Source organism: Sylvia atricapilla, chromosome 6 (assembly GCF_009819655.1).
Source record: "Sylvia atricapilla isolate bSylAtr1 chromosome 6, bSylAtr1.pri, whole genome shotgun sequence".
Classification (NCBI taxonomy): domain Eukaryota; kingdom Metazoa; phylum Chordata; class Aves; order Passeriformes; family Sylviidae; genus Sylvia; species Sylvia atricapilla.
Genome location: NC_089145.1, coordinates 33855612 through 33878655, shown reverse-complemented (window position 1 = coordinate 33878655; position 23044 = coordinate 33855612). Strand labels below are relative to the sequence as shown.

Genomic DNA, 23044 nt, shown 5'->3' with positions numbered 1-23044 from the left:
GGCGCCGGGCGCCTCCGCCCGCCCCAGCGGCTCCGGCGGGACTCCGGCGGCGGCGGAACCCGGCCCGCGGGAGGCTCCCGGGCCGCGGCGGGCGCACGCCTCCCCCGCGGAGCGCCGCTGCCGCCAGCCCGGCCCCACGGCGGCCCCGCGGGCGCGGAACGGGCGCGCAGCCCCCGAGCAGCAGCGTTCGAACTCCCCTCCCTTCGCCGACCCCAAACTCCGTTCCAACGCGCTTATTTCCTCCCGCCTCCCAAGCCAGCTTCCTGCCCGCGCTGCCACCGCTCCTCGCCGGCATCCCTCCCCGCCGCGCCGGCGGTGGCGGGCGGCCCGGGACGGTGGCGGCGGGGGCGGTGGGCGGCCCGCGGGCGGCCCCGATTGGCGCAGCCGGCGCACGTGGGGCCGCCCTCACGCCTCGGCGCTGGCAGCGCGGCCGCCGGGGCACGGCAGGGGAGCGCTCCGTGCTCCGCTCCGCGCGGCTCTCCGCGCAGCGCACGGGGCGCTGCGGCGAGGACCGGAGAGAGGAGTCGCGCCGAGCCTGCGGAAAGGTGGGCGTGCGGGAGGCAGACGCCGTGCTGCGGGTCGCGGGGGCCGGGGGGGTGGGCGGGGGCGAGGTGCCCATCGGCTCCCTCGGTGGCGCGCCGCGGCCGCCCCGTTGGGGCTGCGGGCTGCACGGCGCCCCGCGGGCGGAGCTCTCGGAGCGAGCGGGGCGGCGAGTTAGTGATCAACTCCGCCCGGCGTCCTCAGCCCCGGCGCGGCGCCGGGACCTCCTGGGCGCCCCCGCGGTGCCGGGCCGAGGCAGCCGGGTGTGCACCCCGGGGGCGGGCCGCCGAGCTCCGCCGAGCGCCGTCTGCGGTGTCCGGCAGCGCAGCCCTTCAGCCCTCGCCGTCGGAGGCTCTGGGAGCGGCCCCGCGGCCACCCCCGGCACAGCAGGCTTTGCTCGGACACCGGCCCCGAAGTCTGCGCTGCCGGGAGCCGCTGCTGCAGCCCGGCGGTGGTCGGTCCGTGTCGACCATCCCGGGAGGTTCTGCGGGAGGTGAAGAGCAGCGCAGAAGCAGCCAGGAAACATTAAGCAGATGTACTGGTCCCCCTCCAGCACGATGTTTCAGGAGTAACCTTGACAGCCCAGTGAAACCGCCAGCACCCTCCCCGCTTTCTGTTTGAGCCAGCTTTGCTAATGGAAAAGGAAAATACAATAGCTGTCGTAATTATCCACTGGTGTTATGCTGGTGAAATCCGAAGTTCAAGGAAATATTTACCGTTATTTAGAGAAATGTGTTGTTCTTTTTTCGTCGTATTTTGCCCCCTGACAAACAGAGGAGCTTATGTTTAAGGAATTACATCACTTTGCAAATCCTTCTATCTTTCTCTAAATATAAACTGTCTTTTAGGATGTCTTCGACTTGGCTGTTTTCCTTTTATGAGTCAGAGCTAGTGTTACTGCTTTTCGTTGCTTGAACAGGCTCCACAGACCCATGACACTTCTCTTAAGAGTTTTAAGAATTGTTGCTCATGTGATGGGGATCATCTGGCAACTCTGCTTAACGTTACTGAGGCAGACAGGACCTTTTCCAGCCTGAAATACTGGAAGATGACAATAAGGTATCTTGATTCTCTTTTGATTATGACATCCAATCAATGCTGCAGTGACTGTAGGGGAGGTCTGTGACCTGCCATCTCTTTTAAGGGCAGAGGGCGGGGAAGTTGTGTCTTGCTGGTCATGCATTGAGTTAGCAGCTCAGGGGTTTCATTTTCACATTTGTAGTTTCTAAGCACACTTTACCCCGATTTTTTCTGTAATTCTAGTAAGTTATTTTAATGAGGCCCTTATAACTCCAAATGTAATGAGTGCAGAGGGATACTTGTTCGAGTGCAGGTAGTCATAATGGGAAAGTTGGGCCTTGTTTTTTTCCCACCCATGCTCTGTGAATACAAATTTATGGCTTCTTGCCCCGAGGAGGAATGTTCCCCGTGGGGCTTATGTTAGTCTGCTTGGTAAATACTTGAAAAAGTCACTTTCAATGAAACGTTTAAGGCCTTTCTGCTTGAGGGAGTGCAGTTACATTGTAGTAGTGTTGCCCTAATTTCCCTTCTATCACTCATGATCTTCCTCAAGACTACTTCTTAGAAGTTGCATGGCACCTTTAAAAATGCACCAAGGTAAAACAATGAAAATAAAAAGTACTGTAACATTTTGAGTGTAGAGTGAAAGCACCATTTTGGAAGTTAGCCCAAACACCATTTTGTGATAGCTTCCTCAGGTGAAGGAATTTCCAGGTGGAAAAAAAAGACTATGAAGGATTGTGCAGTGGAAAGTAAGGGGTATCTTGCCTTTGAGTAAGAATGTTTGCTGTGGTGACTGAGATGTCTGTTAACTCACACATATCAATTTCTCGTGTCTATTTCATTTTTCTTCAAGTTTCCGAGAGTCTCCTAGACATGGTCTGGATAGGAACATGTAAAGGCAGGGAATTGTGATGCTAATATGGTGTTGTGAGCTATAGAAGGGTCAAAGAGAGTACTTTGCGGGTTTTTTTTCCTCCAGATTTATGTTCAGATCACCTCAGTCCTGTGTGCATGTGGGCTGTTTAGACAGGGAAGATGACATAAGCCATTTATAAAGTCTTCAGTATGAAGGGTTTGTTTTTTTTCCTCCTTGTTGAATATTTTTCCTACTTAAAGCTTCTTAAGAAAGTTGAATTCATCAATAGGTTCTTCTTGTGTTTGTAGTTTTGTTAGTAGATTAAAGCATCCATTTTTCGAAACTTTAAAGTACCTTTTTTAAAAAATGCAGCTTATAAGACTATATGGGATAAGATGTCTTCTGTATTATTGTGAGTAAAATTCTGTGAAATGCCACCTCTGCAAAATAGTGCCATTAGTCTCCTTTGGGGACAGTATGCTGTCTAAGTAATAGTTCATTTGTTCTTTCTTCTTTCCTTGTAACTTAATGCCTATTTTCGTGTCCAGCTGGTAAGCTAACATTGTCAAGGTTGTACATAAGTGTTTTAATCACAGGTGTTCAGATAATACGACGATACAACAAGCTTTGTTTCTGTTTTTAAGCAAGCAGGAATGCTATAGCTAATGTGTGCAGAGAAAAATCAAGTCCTTCAAGGAAACACTTAATTTGCCTAGTCCTGGATTGGTGGTCTCTGGTGATGTTGGGGATTTGAAAAATGGATGAACTAAAAAGCCTTGACATTAATTTATTTTGTATCCAGACATGCCAGTGAATTCATTAATAGACTTTTGCATATGACTGCAGCAGTTAGTGCTGGTTTAACTGTATAGAAGTGTGTTTAAATTTAGGCTTTTGGTTTGCCTGTTTCTTGTTCTGAGTCAGGACATGGAAATTAGGGTGTATCTATTATTTTATCAGTGCTAAATAGACATTGCCTGATTGTTTAGTTTCTTGTTGTGTAGCATTCCTTGGTTATACAGATCTTTTATTTTATCCCCAACAAATTTCTTAAGCTTGGAGAAAGGGAGAGGAAACTAATAATGATAATTCAAAATGAGAACTGTGTTAGCAAGAGAAGGGGCTGTTGATTTTCCTCCCTAAATGATGTCATAGAACATTTAGGCTGTGGTGTGCAGGGAGGCATTCTGGTCTTAGGGGAGTGGGAGGAAGGACATTGCCTCTTACTACTTTATTTTTTTCCTCCTCTGGGTAATCCGCTATCACAGAAATGAATAATGATTTCTCAAAAGCAAATGCTTTTCTGAAGCTATACATAGCAGAAATAAACTCATGAAATATATTCACTGGGTAGCTAAGGGCCAAATAGAGATCAGAGCATTTAACAAAATCATTGTATTCAAACTCTTCCAAAACTGTCAGTATCCTCTTGCATTCTGAAAAACCTTTTTCCAGTAGTCCATTTCCTTTTTCCAGTATATGTTGGTTGAAGGCCCAGTTGGCTTGTGGCACATGTTGTTCATTGTGGTGCTCTAGAGCTCATAGTTGAACATTAAGCTGCCTTTTTTCCATCTGAAGCTTAGGCAGACATCCTCTTCACCTGAGGTTTTTGACACAGTGCTGTGGGGCTTCTTTGTCATCAGTATAAAAGATTCCTTTGTAAATGGGACTGTAGGTTAGCTTGATATATTACATATTCCTACTTTCCCTTTCATGATTTTTCTTTACAGATAGTTTCGGGAAAGGATTCCTGCTGCGCTGAAGTGCTGCAGGTCTGGGAGCAGTTTGGACTGTAATGTTCCTGGAATGATGGGCTGTGTTCTTTACAAGAGAGCACTTGTATTGGATTTCTGATGCTTGGAAGATGGTTTCTGTATGTGTTTGTTGTCAGTTTCAGACTTCCATATGTAGATAGCAGTGGTAATCTACTGTCAGCATCCCCAAGAGAAAAAAAATCCAGACATTTCTGTTCCGGTATTATTTTTATTTCCTTAATGAAACAGGAGCATTGTGGGAGTTCAAGGTTGCTCAGTGGTGCAGTATTCTTACCAGTGGCTATGAATACAAGTTATTAAAGCTTTTACTGTCATGAACTGTGGAGTAAAGTCCAGCACTAAAAGCTGAACTTTTTTTCTTTTTTCCCTTTAAACTTGGTTCTAGTCTTGCTGTAGTCATGAGAATGGTGCCAGCTCCAGGAATCTTTTTTTTTTCTTTTTCTTCTGCTGTTACTATCTTGTGTGGTTTTAAACTTCTGACACTTTCACTTCGTTATCTCTTCGTAGAGATTGCACATGGTTTTTATATATCTGAAGTTTCTAAGTAGTGTAAAACACGCTGTGTAGTTGCTGATGGAGCTGTAAATAATAGGGGAAACCCCAAGATTATCTGTATGAAACACTTAGGATGGAGAGACTTTGGAAAACAGGTTTCTGGGTAGGTTGAGTTTTTCTTGTCTGTGCATAAAACAGTACAGTTAAACATATAACAGTAATAAATAATAAGCTTGTTTGGGATTAAATTTCAGTATAAGAAATTAACATACTCCTACTTGAGTTAAACTGAGCCATGGTTAAATTATTAAGATTCTGCTGCTGTGGAAACAATTCCTTTTTCTTGATGCATCACCATAAGATAAAACTGGAAATGTGACTTTTGTAAAATTTGGCACTTGCCAGCAGTTCATCTGCAAAAAATAAATACTTTTAATTTCTTCTTTCTAAAACTGTGTTGGCCAACAAGTTTGTTATTTATACATTTTCCTTTTCACAAGCCATTCTGTGCTGTGCTTGCAGGCTGTTCTAGAAAACACAATTCTGAATCTTGCAAATACTTGCTTGGAGAACCAAAACAGTTGTTCCTTAACTTTACTTAGAGGTCTTTTTTCAGGATTGTTGAGGTGCAAAATTGAAATGTCATCTAATTTTGTTTCTACCTTTCCACTTACTAGTGTATTTAGGAGAAGGGGAAGAACAAACAACTGGCCGTATGCAATATACAGTTGGAAAACTCCTTCCTGGCAATTAATAGAAATCCTAGGATGTTCACGAACTTCCTCTTGAATTGTTTGCCTTTAATGGGCCATTATCTGAGCATATCAACTTTCTGTATTCATTTAAAAGGACACAATGCTCAGTTCAACATTGTTAATCGTATATGGAAAGAAAGAAGGAAAGAATATGATCTGTTATTGACAGATTGGAGTTACGCAGTTAGAGAGAGTTCCTGTTAGTTCATTTATTATCTTGAGCTTGTATGGCAGGTTCCTGACAGTGTAATAAAGTGTCCACGTCCTCTGATATTCCCAGAGGTTAGTGACTAGTCTTTTAGCATCTGTATGACTTTAATATAAACATAGCAAATAGTTTTTTGAAGTGGCAGTTTGTTCAGTGTAGATTAACAATCAACTCTACCCTGTAACAGCAAACACTTGTTAGTCTGTGGGGCTCTGTGCTGGGACCTTAGGCTTTAAGGCAGCATGGAGAAAGGATGGATGCTCAGCGAAATGCTCTGCTCACGTGTAACAATGCAAAGGGGCTTCTTTCTGGCTTCCTGGTGCCCATCGGTCCCTTGGTGGTAGGTGTGCACTGCAGGTGGGCTCTGTACCTGGGCCTTTGCCATATATTTCATTGAATGAATGTTACAAGATTTAGAGAGACAAAAAAGTGTCCAGTGTCTTTCCACAGGGAAGGGCCAACAAAAAACTTGTGCTCAGCTGCCCTTAGTGTCTTAAGGACAGATTTAAAGGTATGTGTTGAAACTCTGAATTCACAACTTAGTTTTGTCATTTTAAAATCTAGATCTATACTGAAGGGATTGCCTGAATGAAGCAGTCTGACTTAAAAATACAAACCTGCCGGAAGGTCACAGAACTGTAGAACAGGTGAGTTTGGATGGGACCTCTGGAAGTTCCTTTTTACAGTTTTATTATACCATTCTTTTTAGGAGAAAAGCTGTGTTAAGCTTAATTTTTTTCAGACAGTGCTCTCAGGCTCATGGTGTCATTCTTGAGCTTGACTCTGTGAGGCCAGGAGTTTGACTTAATGATCTTTGAGTGTCCATTCTAACTCAGGATGTTCTATGATTTGTTTTGAGAGATGTAGAAAGGAAGTTGCAGCTTGTAAATATAGAGGTTCACTAGTAAGAGTGGATATCAAACAAAGAAGACTTTGTTTTCTAAGCAGACAGCTGAGTGAAGTCAGAGGCACATTCACAGATGGAACTGAGTTCTTGGTTACTGGAACTGAAATTTTCCTAACTTCCATTATTTTGAGCCTTAAATGGGGACCTTTTCAGAATCATCTTACATTGTGCCCAAGCTATTAATTTTTGTCTCGATCAATACAGAATTTCAGTTTCAGTATAAATACGCTCTCAATATGTTCTTTGAAGAAGCATTATTCTTGACTGATTTTAGTAAAACTTGCAACTTAAGAAAATTAATGTGTCAATTGTTTATTTAAAACATCAGTTTTACTGCAGCCTGTGAGCATTTGCAGCTGTTCAGAAGTTATTGTCAGAGGAGCAAAGAATGAGTCAACAGCATATGAAGTGCTCGATGCTTCCCACATCATTGGTAATGTATGATCTGGATTTGAAAAATGTAACCAAGACTGAGTATTTACATGTTTTGGGTTTTTTTTCTGAGTGACTAAGTGACTGAGTATAATATCAGACTGAGTTTACTTTAAGTTAGAGTATTTGGATCACTTGCAGTTTACCAGAGCCTGAAATATACATACAGAAATTCACAACTGAAGTGTTTGTTTTGAAGATTCTGATTTAATTTAGCCTGTTCTGTGGACAGGCTATAGCTGACTTCAGTGTACTTGAACAGAGCAGGCAGGCACGCTTTGTCCCATAGAGTTGCTTTACATTTCTGTGTTCTGTATATTTAGTAAGGCTTCAGATGTTCCTTTAGTATGTAACCATAGGACTAGGCAACATGTTTCTTAAATGCTGAGACATAGTTCCAGTATATAGTCAATTGTTTAAATATCTAAATACAAGATTAAGAATTTGCCATAGGTCATCAGTTGTACCTGGCAGAGTTGTTAATTAACCTGCACTTAGACACAGATTGCGTTTGTGATTCAGTCTGGGATTAAAACTAGAGTTTTTTATGTTGGTTCTGCATTGACTTGTGAGATAATGCTGGCTGCCTAGGCACCTGATGGTCTTCTGACCTGAGGTATCCACATTTCCTGTCTAGTCAGTGGAAGGCGTTGAAAGCCTTGGGGGCATGAATCACAGCATTTTAGTGTTTCACAAAATAGTGATGACATTACTTCAGTAAGCAGTATTAAAAAGCATGAACAGAAATAGCTTTTATGTGAGTTGGGAGTAAGGCAATACAATTTTGTGACTACTGTGATAGCTGAAGGTAGCTGTGCCTGTTGGGTTACATCTCATTTACACATCTTGACACACGACTGTCCCTGCATGCCCCAGTTTGCCAGGGTCATACTGAATTGTGGATGGTTCTTGTCCCCAGCCCAGGAAATCAGTTGCATGGGGGTGTCTCTTGAGAGAGCTTTGGGAAGGTAAGCTGATTATCTGAAAATTTTCAGGAGGAAGCTAGGACCTAGGACCTTTAACTCAATTTAATGATTTGATGGGATCTGAAATATGACATTTAGTTTCTTAAAAGTAAATTCTTTGTGTCCAATATGGTATTCTATCTCAGAGCCCTTATCTGACCAAAGGCTTGTGTGACAGCCTTTAAAAGATTAAAAAAAAACAGTGTGACTATGCCACTAAGGAATTTAGTAGATAGTAGCCATATATTGGGCACCTTCAGATCCTCATAAAAATTGCATAAAAGACTAGTTTCAGGTTCTGCTTGGTTGCTGGAGTGTTTCATTTTAGGATACAAGAGGTATACAATTAAAACAACATTAGACTTCAGTAACTTCTAATATTTTTTTTAGTTAACATTGTGCATTTTAACCTCTGAAAAAGAAAACTTCAAAGATAAGCTCTGTCAGCTAAGAAATATACTGGATTTAGTTGTGTTGTGTAAAACAACACTGCATTAAACTGCCCTTCTTTTTCTTTTGCTGGTGGTTATTGTGAAGGATACAGCAGTGTTTTGGAGTGGGAGTATATAAGGGCTTATGATGGTTCCAGATGCCTGTGGTCCAATTCTACTCCTAGTTACTTCTGTATAAATCTTCTCATTTATTCTTGTAGAAACGACTGCTTATTTGAGAAAGTGGTCAGGTCTGGGCTGAGGCTTGATCCTGTTGTCCTTGGAGTGCAGTAACAGTGCTTCTGCATTTCTCTTCAGGGGGTGATAAGACCATGTTTGCAACTCTGCTTTCTGTTCCTCTCCACTAGTTTGTCAGGGAGCTCTAATTTGGTTTTCTGGATGTTTGGGTAAAGAAAACTCAGAATTCTCCAGTAGTATCAGACACTTGTTTATTTCATGTTTGTCCGCTATGGAAACTTGTGAAGGAGGATGTAGTCAAGATGCAGACATAGCTTGTAAGTAGTTGCTTGTTTCAAACAGTAATAGCTGATGTCTTCAAATCTTAACTTTAGAATACTGACTGTTTTTGTTTGTGGAAGTAGGCTTGGTATTAATTCAAAAGCTTCATTTGCAGTTTTCTTTGTTGTTGTTGGTTTTTTTTTTTTTTTTTTTTTTTTTTATGTGTGTGTGTGTTTTGGGTTTGTTTTTGTTTGTTGTTTTTTTTTTTTTTTTTTTTTTTTTATTCTGTTTGGTTACAGCGGAATGTGCAGGAATGGATTGTCTTGGACAGTAACACAGGTACCACTTTGGGTGCAAAGTGAGACTTCCTTACAGCTCTCTCTGAGCAGTGATCCAGCTGAAGAATGCATTTGTGGAGCCCTGTAACACTGACCTGGTGATCCCACAGGTGCTTAGCAGATGCCAGACTCTCCCAAACATTCATGAACTGGGTGTGGTGCCCCCTCATTTACTGCAGGATGAAATGATCTTTAATGAGTTGTTCAAGGTGATATTTGTGGTAAAACTGTGAAAATAATACATCTTTCTAGTTCTGTTTTTATAGATTATCAGCATATCAGACTTAATTATCTTTTAAGCAATTCAGTATGAAACTTGTTGTCAACTCAATGTGTGCTTGAAGTCCTCTTGGTATGAAAATTTGTGAATTTATCCCATGGAGAATCTTGCCCAATGTATAACACAAATTTCTTCCCTTTCCAGTTTATGACAAACCTGTTACTTAGGTTTCTAGAGTAAAACAGGCGGTGATGTATATGGACTTCTTTTTGTTTGTTTTTTTTTTTTTTTTTCGTTGTGCATCTGCTGTGTCTTCCACTGTGTCTGGCATAGTTTGTGCATGTACCCTGCAGATAGTCTGTGTATGTCTCTGCAAGGAAGGAAATGAATTTTCACAGGTGGAGCAATAAGAGCCGCCCTTGTGAAGGTGTAGTGTTTGGGTGTTTCGTAGGGAGCTGGTTTGGTGGCCATGAGCATTTTCTCACTTCCTGCTGGTGACAAAGCAGTAAATCCCAGGTTGTTTTTCTGTATGCTCCCCCCACTATGTGTATTTATTTCATGTCCTTACAGCACAGGCTTATCTGAACTTGAGGCTGTTCCCAGCCTTGACATGAGTGCTCATACTTATTTTTTACCTTTTCATTTAAACATTTCTCCTTCCTCTCTTTTCAAAAGGGTGGTATGAGGTGGGACTGGCAGCTGATGTCTGTTATGACTAAAAGGGAAACTTGCTTTTCTGATAGAGGGGTAAATACATCATTTAGCTTGCAGTAATAGGAAAATGCTTTTCATTTCACTCAGTGAGCTGTGGTGAGGAGGGGATAGTAGGGATCAGAAAATCCAGACTGTGATGTAATGTATTGTAGTATGGTATGCTGAATAAAATTTTCTGAAAATAGAGAAGAAATATTACAGGACTCCCAGGAAGTGCAGCAGTCCCCCTTAGAAACTTGTCTGAGATGGGAGGAAATGAGAGTTCAGTACCACTGAAACACAGAGAGGTGCAATGAGTTGTGTTCTGAGGTGTGGGAGCTATGGGAGGTATTTATCTGATTAATGAACCAGTAGCACTGGTTCAGCTGTCTTCCTTGGACAAGGATTATTCCTGTAATGTGGTCTCAGCTTTGTCAAATCTCCTTCTAATCTCGCTTTTTGTTTTCTGCCATTATAATTTGGTCTGTTTCTTTCTGATTTCTCACTCTTCCTTATCTTAGCAACCCTTGTATGTGATTTTAATCATGAGGCTGTTCTCTTTCAACCCTCATTTAGCAGTCCTCAGGGACTTTTTAAGGGACTTAATAGGTGTGTATTTCCCTGCCATGCATCAGTTTAAACATTAACTTTGACATCTTTCCTCAAAAAATATTGACTAGAGATTGACTTTCTTTTGATAGGTGAGTTCTCACTTTTCTTCATGTTCTTATTTCTTCAGTTAAATAATTATACTTCTCCAGCTTATCTTAGAAACAAGATAACTTTTGGGGAGAGTAAGATGTGACTTAGATGACTGGAAAAGGGGAAGAAGAAGCATTGTGCTTATCTTGAAAAAGATTAGAGAGGACTATCCTGGAACTACCGACTTGTTAACCTCGCCTTTATGCCTGGGAAGGTCATAGAACAGGCCCTCCTAGAAGCCGTGCTAGGGCAGATGGAGGACAGGAAGGTGACAGCCAGCACGACTTCACCTAGGGCAGGTCTTGCCTGATCAAGTGGCTTTCTATGTTGGACTGACTCTGTCAGTGGACAAGGGAAGCTGCAGATGTCATTTATCTGGACCTTTGACATGGTCCTCTCCAATATCCTTCTCTTTAAATGGGAGAGAGAGGGATTTGCTGGGTGGACTGTTAAATGGATAAGAAATTGGTTGGATAGTCACATCCAGAGGGTAGTAGTTGATGGCTCAGGGTCCCAAGGGCCATCAGTGAGATGTGGTGTCCCTTAGGGATCTGTGAACTATGTTATTTAGTACCTTCATCATTGACATGGACAGAGGAATTGAGGGCAATTGAAACCTCAGCAGGTTTGCAGATGACACCAAGCCCAGTGGTGTAGTTGAGACACCTGGAGGACAGGATGCCATCCAGGGGGACCTGGACAAGCTCAAGAAGCGGGCCCATGGGCATCTGATGAGGTTTAACAAGACCAGGGGCTGGTGCTGCACCTGGGTGGGGCAATCCCCGCTATCAGCACGGGCTGGGCATGAACAGACCCAGAGCAGCCCTGCCCAGAAGGACTTGGGGCTGCTGCTGGGTGAGAGGCTGGACATGATTCAGCCATGTGTGCTGGAACTGGGTAATCTTTAAGGTCCCTCCCAACCCAAACCATTCAATAGTTCTGCAACTTACTTTGTAGTTTCCATTTGCCTCTACTTTTGGTTCTACTCCCCTTTCACAAGGTTTCTCATGGGCTGCATACTTTAAATGAAACAACAAAGTTATTAATGATAAGGGATGAAAGGTAAGTGTTCTCTAAATGCCGCTGTGGTATGTTCTGGATGTTTCCAGATAGGTTATTACACTCTGTGACAGGGTGTGAAATGCTCCACACACATTGAGTACAATAATAGCTGTTATGGAGAAATGCTTTTAAATTAGCAGAGCTGGATAACTTCTTTCCAAACATCTTAAAATGAAAAGCTGAAAGAAATAGAAGTAGATAGAATAAGGAAGGACCTGCAATTGTTAGATATCTAATTAAATCGTTGCTTCTTATTCTGTAGTGGAACAAAAGAAGCCAATGATTTGCCAGTGCTAAAGGGTCACTGAAAAGAAAAACAAATTTGAAGTGATGGGTGGTTGTTTGCCTCAGTATGGTTCTGGCAAGTCTAATATACTTTATTATTGTTCTGAGAGTATTCTGTGTTTAAATAAGCTTAAAATTTGAGTAATATACATTCAAAAGCAAGAAAAATGTATCTTTTATCTTTTAATCTTTCATTGAATGGAGCAGTTGATTTCAGTGTAGGATTATCTATATTACAAGGTACAGGACACTGAAGGTTTGCTTCTGTTTGCATTTTTCATTGTTCTAAAATGTCTGAGCACTTTAAGTACAGGTAATATCTCTGTTGTACTTTGAATTTTCTGTTGTGCTTCTTTTCAATTACTGGTTAAAAGTTATCTTTAGTATACATAATTTGTAAATGAATTACATATTTATATATACCTGAGATCTTTGCTTTTTAAGAGGTGAATTTGCATCTCTGCATAACCACAGTGTTTTGGGGTTTTTTGTTGTGGTCTTTGGCCTGAATGGACATCTGAGGCAAAAAGATTTTTGGAAGGTTTACTAGCAGCAGATCCTTGCTTGATTCCAGATGGAAATCTTTCAGTTCTCTTGGGGGTCCTATGGAATTGTTCTTTCCCAGAGTAAAAAAATAGTCTCTCAAGTATAAATGATGATAGAATTGTCAAGCTGATCAAGCAACTAAAACTAATGAGTTGCAAAGAATTCCAAGTATGCATCTGGCTATTAGGGCTTTACCCACAGTTTTGTGATATCATTATTTGGGAAAACATCTCTTGCTTTCTTTACTTGCTGTGCAGATGGCCATACAAAAGATTGCTCTTTGAAGAAAGAATGAAACATCAGTAGGCATAGTAGCTAAAAGCAAAGAATGCACTTAACTCTCTGTTAATTTCAGAATCTTTCTCATGAGGTTTTAGAAGCAGCTCTTATAATGATGTAGCTTTTGAGAAATTAGTATCCGTTTAAAAGCTAGATGAAAGCCTTTTATGAAGTTGTAAGAACAATATTTTTACCATGTGCTATGTGCCTATGATCATGGCTCCTTTATTGTAGATGCTGGTTTTTACAGTTGCCTGTCCTTGCAAACCTTTCTGTATAAAATTTTCGTGGTGAGACAGAAGTTTCTCAAATACTGATAGATCTTGTAGTCCATAACATGTGTGTACATTGAAAATGAATTGCTTCTTTCTTTTTTAAGCAAATGGAGAAATGCAAATCCTTTTTTAAAGAAAAAAACAAAACCTGAAGCTTCCTGTTCCCTCCTTTCCCCCCTGCCTCAAGTATTTTGACATATTAACTTTAAAAATGTAGTTGACTCTTCTTTTCATCTTGGAAAACTTTCTAATGTGTAGACAGAAATAGTAAAAATGTTTGATTACTGCAATCCTGATAATATCCCACTGTTTAATAAGAAATTAGTTCTATTGGACTCTTGAAAGCATATGAACTTGTGGAAGACTAAGTTCAGCTACCTTAGTGATGAATGACCGAGGAAAACACATGTAGATTACATTTCGAGTGCACTAAGACCCTAATAAGGATATTGTTTAATGTGTCTTGTTTTTTTCCCCCAGCCTATCTGTATGCACTGTGTTTTATTAGTGGCCTTGCTGTATTTGTTAGCCTGCATAAAGGCTGTTAGTTTATATTCTGACTCAGCATCACCCCAGAAATGCATACTGTACATCTGCATTGTATGTAAACTCACTATTAAAAAAACCCAGTCATCTTTTTTAGTATTTCTTATATCTACCAGGGCTTGGATTCAGACTTTTGAGTTTCTGGGTGGGTTGTTTTGTTTTTTTAAAGACTGAAACTTACCATATTCAACTCTGAGAAACTGTTGTGATGGTAACATGACAGCTGATACTTACTGGGTGAGGATGAAAATGTTATTTGCAAAGTGAATGTGAGCAAAATCAAATGGGTCTGCCTTATCTCTGTGGGGTATGGGAAATTTTTTGTTTGTTTGGATTTTTTTGTCTTTTGTTTATACTGTGTTTCATGTATTTTATTAGTGATAACATCTATGATAAAATGCATGGCTGAATCTTTGCATAATGCGAGAGCCACTGAAAGAGCTGTTAAATATAAGTAATTATCTCTGAGGCTTTACTTACCTGTCCTGAAGATCTCTCTCAGGGATTTTCCCAGTTGTTGAACATAATGAGCACAGACCATCATTAACTTGTGTATCTTTAATCCTCACAGGATTCCGGGTCTCTGTTGAATGTGTGACACTTGCTGATTTTCTTCCTTCTGGAGGAAGACATTTCTCAAGTCTGTCCTGTCACTGTGCACAATTGTCTTCATATAAAAATTAGTAGGGATTCCCTTCCTTTTCTTGTTTTCTTCTTTTTAAAGTTTCTTTCTCATTGTTCTGGTATAACGTACTTGGATCGCCGTTCTGTTATCTTCTGTTCCATCACTTCACCAAATTTCACACAGGTATGAGTGGTTAAAAGGACTGTAGTTGAAGCAGGTTGCCTACTCAGGTTACAGCATTATTAGCGTGAAAGCTTAATATTGAAAGGCGAAGATTTCAAAGAAAAGTGTTAAGCTACCAGCAAAAACGTACAAAATCTTGACATTTAACAAGATGTAGAATGCCATGCACATTGCAGCAAAGAGTGCTGATCACAGTGTATTAGTAATAATAATCTGGATAAGATTTTAACAATTCTAGAACAGGATCCTAGTTGATGCAAATTTGCTTAAAAATATTATCCTTCTGGTTTCAGTGTACATTCTCACACTTCTCTAGCCTTGCCACTGTATTGTAACAGGGCTTACACCCTCTGAGTCAAGCCATTTTTGATTCCTTTCAGGAAAGAATAGAGGAGAGAATTGTGTTTCTGGTGAAGTCAGAGCTGTGTACAAGGAAATACTAGATCTGAATTGTTCTTATTATAGTTGTGAAAAGGCATCGGAGCGGTAAATAGTTCTGTTGTATAGCAGGGAAGACAAAGGACAGTAAACATTTGCATTTGATCTTGAATCTGATTTACATAGTTTATTTAATAAGGCTATCTGCTTTGATTGTAGAAGAGCAGGAACTTTTGGTGATAAGGTGAGCAGCAATTTGATTTTCCATTTATGCCTTCCTCTGCTGTTTGCATCTTGGGCTTACTGAGTATTGGATACCTTGAAGCAGTTAACATATCTGCAAAAGCTGGGAGGAATATTGCACACATTTGAATGCTCAGCAAACATTTGTACATTATTTTAGGAAACCTGACAGGTCTTAAAGTAAACTTTAAAGTCACTAAATGTACTGGTACATTGAAAACACATCTCCTCAGTGTGAATACAGCTGTACTAGCCTCCTCATTACTGGGAGGTAAGATCCTGGGAAGGGTGAGTTCTCTTAACAGAAGGCAGAGAAAGCCTGGTGATGTTTGAAGGACCTAGTTCTTTCTGTGTGTGAAGTGTAGTTAGCATCATCTTTGCAGCACAAGGGAAGAGAGGATGAGGTAACCTTCTTGTGAGAACTTCAGAGGCCACACTGGTGGGGTTTGAAAGCATTGTATGAAAAAGTCCTTTAGCTTTCTGTCCCAGCAATAGTAATAGGCTGGGAATAGGCCTGAAGACTATCCTTTATATCTTTGGGGTGTTGACAAATTGCAAATTTAAAAAGATTTCATGGGCTCAAAGGGAAGATGAAATTCATCTTCGTTCATTGTCAATTACAGCAGATGTAGCCAGAATAACATGTCAATTTCAAGTAAACTGTTCAGTGTAGATTTAAAAGCCCTGAAATATGTAGAACCACACTTGTTCATAAAACTTGGGTGACTTGAAGCAAGTTGTGAATGTTATTCTCTCTTTCACTTACACCCCTTTATTCACATTTTGAAATTATGCTGGAATCATACCACAAATTTCAACCATGTGTGATTGCAGTGTTGTAGGTTTCTGCCTCTCCTAAATAAAGGTAAGAAAAATGAGATAATTCCTATTCTTATTAAAAGTTATTGTTGAGTAATAACAATGGAGCATTTTATTGAAACTGTAAAACTGTCCTAGATCTCTCTCATCAAAACATTGTTCTTCAAACAAAACTGACATACTCTCAAATGTAGTCTACCAGTATATGTGAACTAGAGGATACAGGCTCAAAGATCAGGCATAAAGTAGTATAAGCACTTCCTGAAACTAAATTTATGTAAAAAGTGGTAGTAGGTAATTTCTTTTGTGTCTTCTTTGGGAAACACACCCAAAAAGCCAATAAAAGCAGATTTCTGTAGATCAGAACTGGTAATATTCCACAGTTAGGGCATTCAATCCAACACTTTGCTCCTAATTCCTTCTCCTCTGTACCTGCATAGTAGTGCCCACTCCTTCCCCCTCCAAAAATACATATTAGAGATCCATAAATTGGGAAAGGATGTCATCTCCTGTAACCAGCTATGTTCATTATCACTTCTGTGTATTTGGTTGTGGTATGAAATTTGCAAATTTGAATCACTCAAGACATTCCTCAAAAGTTTATCAAAACAATAAGCTCAGGAGTTTACAGTTTGGTGGAGTTGAAATAGAGGTTTTGAGTAGAATGTAGTACTGTGGTGAAAAAATAATTTTGTGCCTGGATTATCGTCATGATTTTAATGGATATTGAGGCTGATTTAGCACAGAGATGAACTTTTTTTTCTTAAACTGTGTAATGAGAGGAAACATTGTAGTAGGAGACAGACAGTTCCTGCCAGACACTAGAATTATGATTATACTGGTAAAGTTTGTTAGGATGATTTTTTTTTTCCTTTCTAAGGTGGAGGTGGCAGTTCCTCTCTTAGAATATGATTTCTGATATCTTCTGCTAATGTGTGCAACAGTAAGACTGCCAGAAAATAGTTCTCTAAAAATGCAATCTCTTAAGTCAACTAAGTGTTTCATTGCAAGCGGCTTATTTAATCCCCAAGTCAGTAGGCATCAGTCGTGTTTAGTGGTTTGGGTTTTAAAAGAACATTGATGTCACACTGAAGCTTTCATAATGCCAGTGGTGGCTGCCTAATGCATATTATTTCTATGAGCTGTTCTAAATTCTAGACCTCAGTGGTAGCACAAGATACTATGCATCATTTTCTGGAAACAGAAATGAATACTCTTCCGCATACCCTTTTTTGCATTATTTTCCGTGTTCAAGATTCAGAGTGACTGAAGAAGGTCCTTTTGTCTACCACTATTTTCCACCAGTGGACTCAGCAATGTTCATAAATATTTCCAATTTAGTGAGAGAAGTGTATGAAGGTAATCAAAGAAAGGTCATTTTGAAATAGAGCACGGGGAGAAAGGGAATCTTCGTGTATGGGTACTGTCCTCGTACTCAGGTGAGAATGGTTTGGAAATCTGACCTTTCCATATGGGTTTGCTTCTTTCTTTTTTCCTTTTTTTCTTCTTATTGGTTTAATAAAGTGGGTATACTGGAGATAGACCCATGTTAACCCCTCTGTTATAGTATGTAGACTGCTGTCTCAGAACTAAAATGGGAAAAGGGAATCTTATGTGGGACAGCAGGATACAATTTATGAATGTGAGTTTTCAAATCTAGTGTTTTATTTCAGTATACTTTCAGTTTGCATCTGTTTATATACTTGGCACAGAATAATCACTCATTACTTTAGAATTGACTGTTCAAGGTTTTTTTTAAAATTTTGTATTTTGGAGCATTTTGTATTATTAGACCACCTAAAATATAACTGTTTGTCAGTGAAGTTGATAATGTCTTTTGCTGCTTTAGCTTGAAGGAAGAGCTGTGCTCTCTGCTCATTGATAACCTCTTTGTTTTGTATGATTGTGCTAGAAGGTGGTAACTAGCATCTTGCTTTTTCATAGTGTTTAAGGATGCATTGTAATTAATATAATTTGCTGTTCTTCAAGGTAACTAATTCACACATGCAGTAATTCAAAGGAAACCGAAAGGAAGTTACATGGAATTTCTGTTTTGGCAGTGCTTAGTAAGCATGTTTCATAATCTGCATGCTTCATAATAATAATTCATAATTCTGTTCAGTCAAAGCGTAATTTTGGAAAAGAAGGAAAACTGTCTGTTTCTGTCTGAAACTTGCTTGATACAAAGCAAGCAATTAAACTTTCTGCCTAAAGACTTGTAATTTGTGTTTGAAAAAATTAATGACTGTGAAGGAAAAATCAATAGGAGTTCGAATCTTGGGTTTTTTATTTGATTTCAACTGTCACGAAAGACTTGGCTGGTTTCATTTATAGCTTCACCTAACCTCTTTTTATGAATATGCTCTATGTTTCTTCTTTCCTTCTCCTTTGGGAATGCTTGATGGCTGTCATTGTGGATTTTTAGCTGAGTGAAAATGACAGCTTGAGTTTAGGTGACAGTTTTCAAATCCACTTTTGAATAGATACGAATTTTCCAACTTTCTTGACGATTATATCAATCCTCTTGCAGTGCTTTTAATGGGTCTGTGGGATCTCTTCAGCAGCTGGTGAGGAGTCCATCTTAAAACACTTATAAAGGTCATCATTTATCCTTTGCCCATTGGGCTATCTGTGGTTTGCTGCAAAAGTGCTGAGCTATCCCAGCATAGATATGTGTGACTTACGAGTCAGTTGCATGCCTTCATCCTGTGCATAAGCCCTGTAGTTACCTCATGTGTCACAAGCACAGGCATGAACCTGCTGTGTAATAAGGAATGCTCAAGTAAGAGAGGAATGCTTGGCGGAGCAGTGCAATTAAGCATGGTGCAAACAGGACATGTCCATCTGTCAAATATGAGCTGTATATTCTGCAACCACAATGTACAAGTAAGTGCTCATCCCTTGGATGGACAGGTATTTAGCAGTTCTGATCTGTCAGATACTAAATTGCAGGATTACCATGTGCTTAAATAGAAAGCTCTTAATTTTTGAATTTTAAATTTGAATTTTGAAGATTTAGATCTGTCTTTCTTCTAATGCTGTTCAAATTAATTTTATACGTCCAGATGGGCAATAGTTTCTGATTTTGAAATGTCAGATTTCTAGTTTCATTACTACTTTTTAAAGCATTTATGCACTTCCGCAGTGATTGTGAGTTTGAAGTGTTATACAAATGTGGCTGAGATATAATTCATATCAATGACATTACTACTAAAGTTAGACAAAAGGATATTAAAACAAGCCAAGCAATTGCTTGTTCCATTTATTTATTTATTACCTTGTATGCTTAAAGTGGTTTACTTTGGTTTAGATAGATGTAGTGATGACATTTCCTGAGTTTGTGTCCTGAGGCAAAAAAATATTTTTAGAAGGCGGTTACCTTGAGTTGATGTTAACTGCTTAGAGAAATATCAGTTGTAAATAATGTATGTTTGAGGTACCCCTGGTAGGGACTGGATCTTTTGAAATGCTTTTGAAGTCTATTTTCTGAGTTTCAGTAGAGTTGAATGTCTTTCTGAACAAAAACTTCCTCATTCTCCTGTCACCAGAAATAAGTTGATCCATTGTTTTTGGTGTTCTACTATGAGTAAGTCTTAACTGAAATTTTGCCTGTCATTGGTACCAGTTTATTTAGGTTTTATTGATATTTTCTATTTTGAATTTCAAAGTGTTGTCTCCTTGTGCAACAGAGAACGCTGAAAAGAATCTGTTTTATCTAGAAGTGGGTGTAAGAGTGCTTGTTTACAATGGGCAGTTGTGCTTCTCCTTTTATATCTCCACTCACCAAATGGGGAGAAAACCTGTAGAAAATATTGAAGCCTTTGAAGTTTAGCAAGGTTCATTTTGAAATATTACCTCAAAATTTCTCACAACTGTTCAGGGTGAAGTTGCAGTCTTTTATATGCCCAGCATTTTGAAAGGTAGAATTAAACTACTGAGGCTTGTAGTCTAGTGTCTTATTGATAGTTACCTATTCTAGTATCTGTGAAACTGCTTTAACTTTTTCCGAACCACTGGACAAATTGCTCAAAAAACTAATTTTTAGTGTTAATTCCACTGTTATGAGTACATAATAGCAATGCTAACTATTTGACCTTCTTTTTTCTTTTTATTCAGACTTAGTGCTTAGTGGTTCAAGGATTTATTTTCTGTTTTAATTTCAAGTTTACAGAACAGAGTCTCCTTGAAATTCAAATGACTGCTTACTGGTGGCCCATATGGAACAGAAACCATTTTTAGCTGTGAGCGAGACCATTTAGTGCATAATTCTCCTTTTTGGCTGCTCTATTTATCATCTTACTAGAATGGGATTATGCTCCCAGGATGTTGATGAATGTTGATGAGTTGTAGTCTGAGCGCTTCCTTCTATAATGTATGAACCGTTGTATTTCAATAACCAGGGTTTGTTATTGACACATATATGATGTGTTTGGCTCTCTAATTATCCTACTGTTGTTGTAGTGGTTATCTTGTTACCTTGACTTAGAGTGAAAGAACTGGCAAGGCTTGGTAGTTCCTTTGCCTCCCATCAAATCTGGGTTTCTTGCCAGTGTCACTGGAGCAATTTTTAATATGCTTTTATTAGACTAGAACTGCTTGTGTCATTCTCCTTTTCTACTAAGTCTCAGAGTTTTTCAGCAGGACTAAGTATGTTCTTGCGGTGCTGGTGTTTCAAAGAACGTTGTTAGTCACTTCGGCATTGTGCATTGAGGCTTGCCTACAGGAGGTGTGGAGACTAAGGGAGATGCTATAGCCGTTCTAGGTCATCCTCAAATCAGGCTGCTGCTGTCATTCTGCAGTTTTGCAGCCCTTCCTCTAAAGATCTCCATCTGTAGTTTTGAAGTCCTTTCTGCCTTTGCCAACCACATATAAGCAGAAAGTTTTTGATCCAGTGGTATAGCTTTTCAGGTGAATTTTGTCTTCTTTCTCACTGCTGAGCTGGGCAGTCTCTTGCATAATTACCTTTTATTTGAAGAAGAAATAGCTCCAGCTGGCTACTGCTGCTGAATTACTGTGTGCAAGCAATGATTAGGTGTTTTGACTTTCCTTCCTTGTGCTTCTCTACTCTTGCCACTTTGTCCTTTGCTGGTACCTTCCGCAGTAGTCTCTCTCATGATCTGCCATCCATTTCTTAAAACCTTCTAAAAGCAAGTAAAAATCGGTTCCATTTGCTTGATTCGTTTGTTTTCCCTTTTCCTATCCTTATGAGACTTGGAATAACTGTATGATAGCAAAAGGCTTGAGTAAGCACAGGCATTGGGTTCTGTTTGCTGCTTAGTGTGTTTACTCAAGCTGTTGCTGGTGTTCCTTGTGCAAACAGCTGCTGCTGGTTTTAAGTTGATCTTTTGTTTCTGGCGTTGCTGAACCTGCCCAGGTGCACCGTGAGCTGGAGGCTCCCTGCGCTTGTGGCACCAGGAGTGGTGAGGGCTCCCTGGGGTGTGGGGCATTGGGTGGCCTCAGCCTGGGGCATGGGACATCCCTGGGGATGAGGTCATTCCAGGCTGGGGTATCAGGCCTGCTGAGGGGAGCTGTGGTCAGACAGGGCTATAGGGATGGCCTGAGGCCAGGCTGGGATGTGGGCCCACAGGTGGGTGGCTTGGTGGGACCTGTGTCCACCTGGTGGGAGCTGGAGATGGGCCCTGCTGGGCTGACAACTGCAGGGGTGACATGTGATCCTGGGCAGGGTGTGGTGTCTGGGGGACTATACAGGGCCAGTGATCCTGTCAGGATCATGACAAAACCTATGCAAAGATTTTTGCTGTAAAATTAAAATGCTTAATAGAAGAGTTTAAAATGCCTGTGTGAAGTGGTTGTCAAGTGTAGAGAAGACATGGCTGAGGATATTTTCTAGCACCGAAAGATCATGCAGGTATTGGCAATCTTTTCTGACACCATAAAATGTAACTTTCATAAAATGTAACCAGCTATTTCTTGAACGTGCTTATTGTAAATTTTCTCTTCTATAACAGTGATATGGTGTAGGGTTTTAATATTTCTTGTTGTGTATCCTTGCTGATACTTCTAGCATACAATTTTCCTTTTTGGTCAGATTGAGTGTTACGGAAATAACAGCTTGTCATCACTTGTTTGCAGATGTCTTCTTGCTGAATTGTAGCCTACATTTGAAACTTGGCTGAGAAAAACAGGTTATTTCCACTATCCCCTTCTCCATCTATGTATTTTCTTTCTTCTTTATGCTAAATAGGAATTGATATATGAAGAACTTAGTTCATCTAATTCATGTGCCAAAGGTCATATGGCTTGCAGCAACAACAAAAAGTCTGAGACTTTCTCCAAAGTGTTTTTACTTTATGTAGAATAATGAGACCTGGGTTTTGCTGCTTGCTGTACATAAAGGAACAAAGTAGTGCTATGTATTGATCTTACTATGAGCATTATGTAAAGCAAATGGTTTTGTGAAAATACCTGGTTATGAAAATACTGTAATCAACCACTTGCTCTATTTCGAAGAGATTTGCTTGCCGCTTTATGTTATTTAAGTTAGAAGGTAGACACAAAGTCAGGTCATTCTAATATTGTTTCTCATAGCTCTGAAACCAGATTGATCTCAAACTGATTGGGCAGGATGCAGTGGGACTGGGGCAGAATCACTTCTCTGAACCCAGCAGAGAAATTACCAGCTGATGACTGTGTTGATGTATTGAATGTGGTTTGATGTAAGTGGACTCAAGCTGTTACATTCTGTACTTTTGTATCCTTGTCAGATAGGATACAAATGTCCTTAATAGGCCCAAATTAAACAGTTGTATGTTAATTGCTTTGACGCAAATAATAGAAAGTCAAGAATTGTAAGGAGGTGGTGATTATAGCTTTGTAATTATTATTTTTCATATCAAAAGAAGTATTTTTCATACCAGAATAAGCATGCTGTTAACTAAGGAACTCGAGCTCAAGTTACATCTGTTTCACAGTTATTAGCCTCAGTTTGGGCTACATCTTTACTCAAATGAGTAAAGGTATACATTTGTTGTAGGATTTTAACA

At 40.1% G+C, this 23044-nt stretch overlaps 1 protein-coding gene across 2 annotated transcripts in view; it reads left to right on the top strand.

The window, feature by feature from the left end:
* The first annotated feature begins 416 nt into the window (after positions 1 to 416).
* Positions 417 to 23044, top strand: part of STXBP6 (syntaxin binding protein 6) — a 101371-nt gene continuing 78743 nt past the window's right edge. The window contains exons 1-2 of one of the 2 annotated variants that reach the window (XM_066321450.1): positions 417 to 545; positions 1460 to 1599. The gene's annotated coding sequence lies outside the window, so the exon portion shown is untranslated. The remainder of the gene's footprint in view (positions 546 to 1459; positions 1600 to 23044) is intronic. The other variant, XM_066321449.1, reaches the window with a different exon arrangement.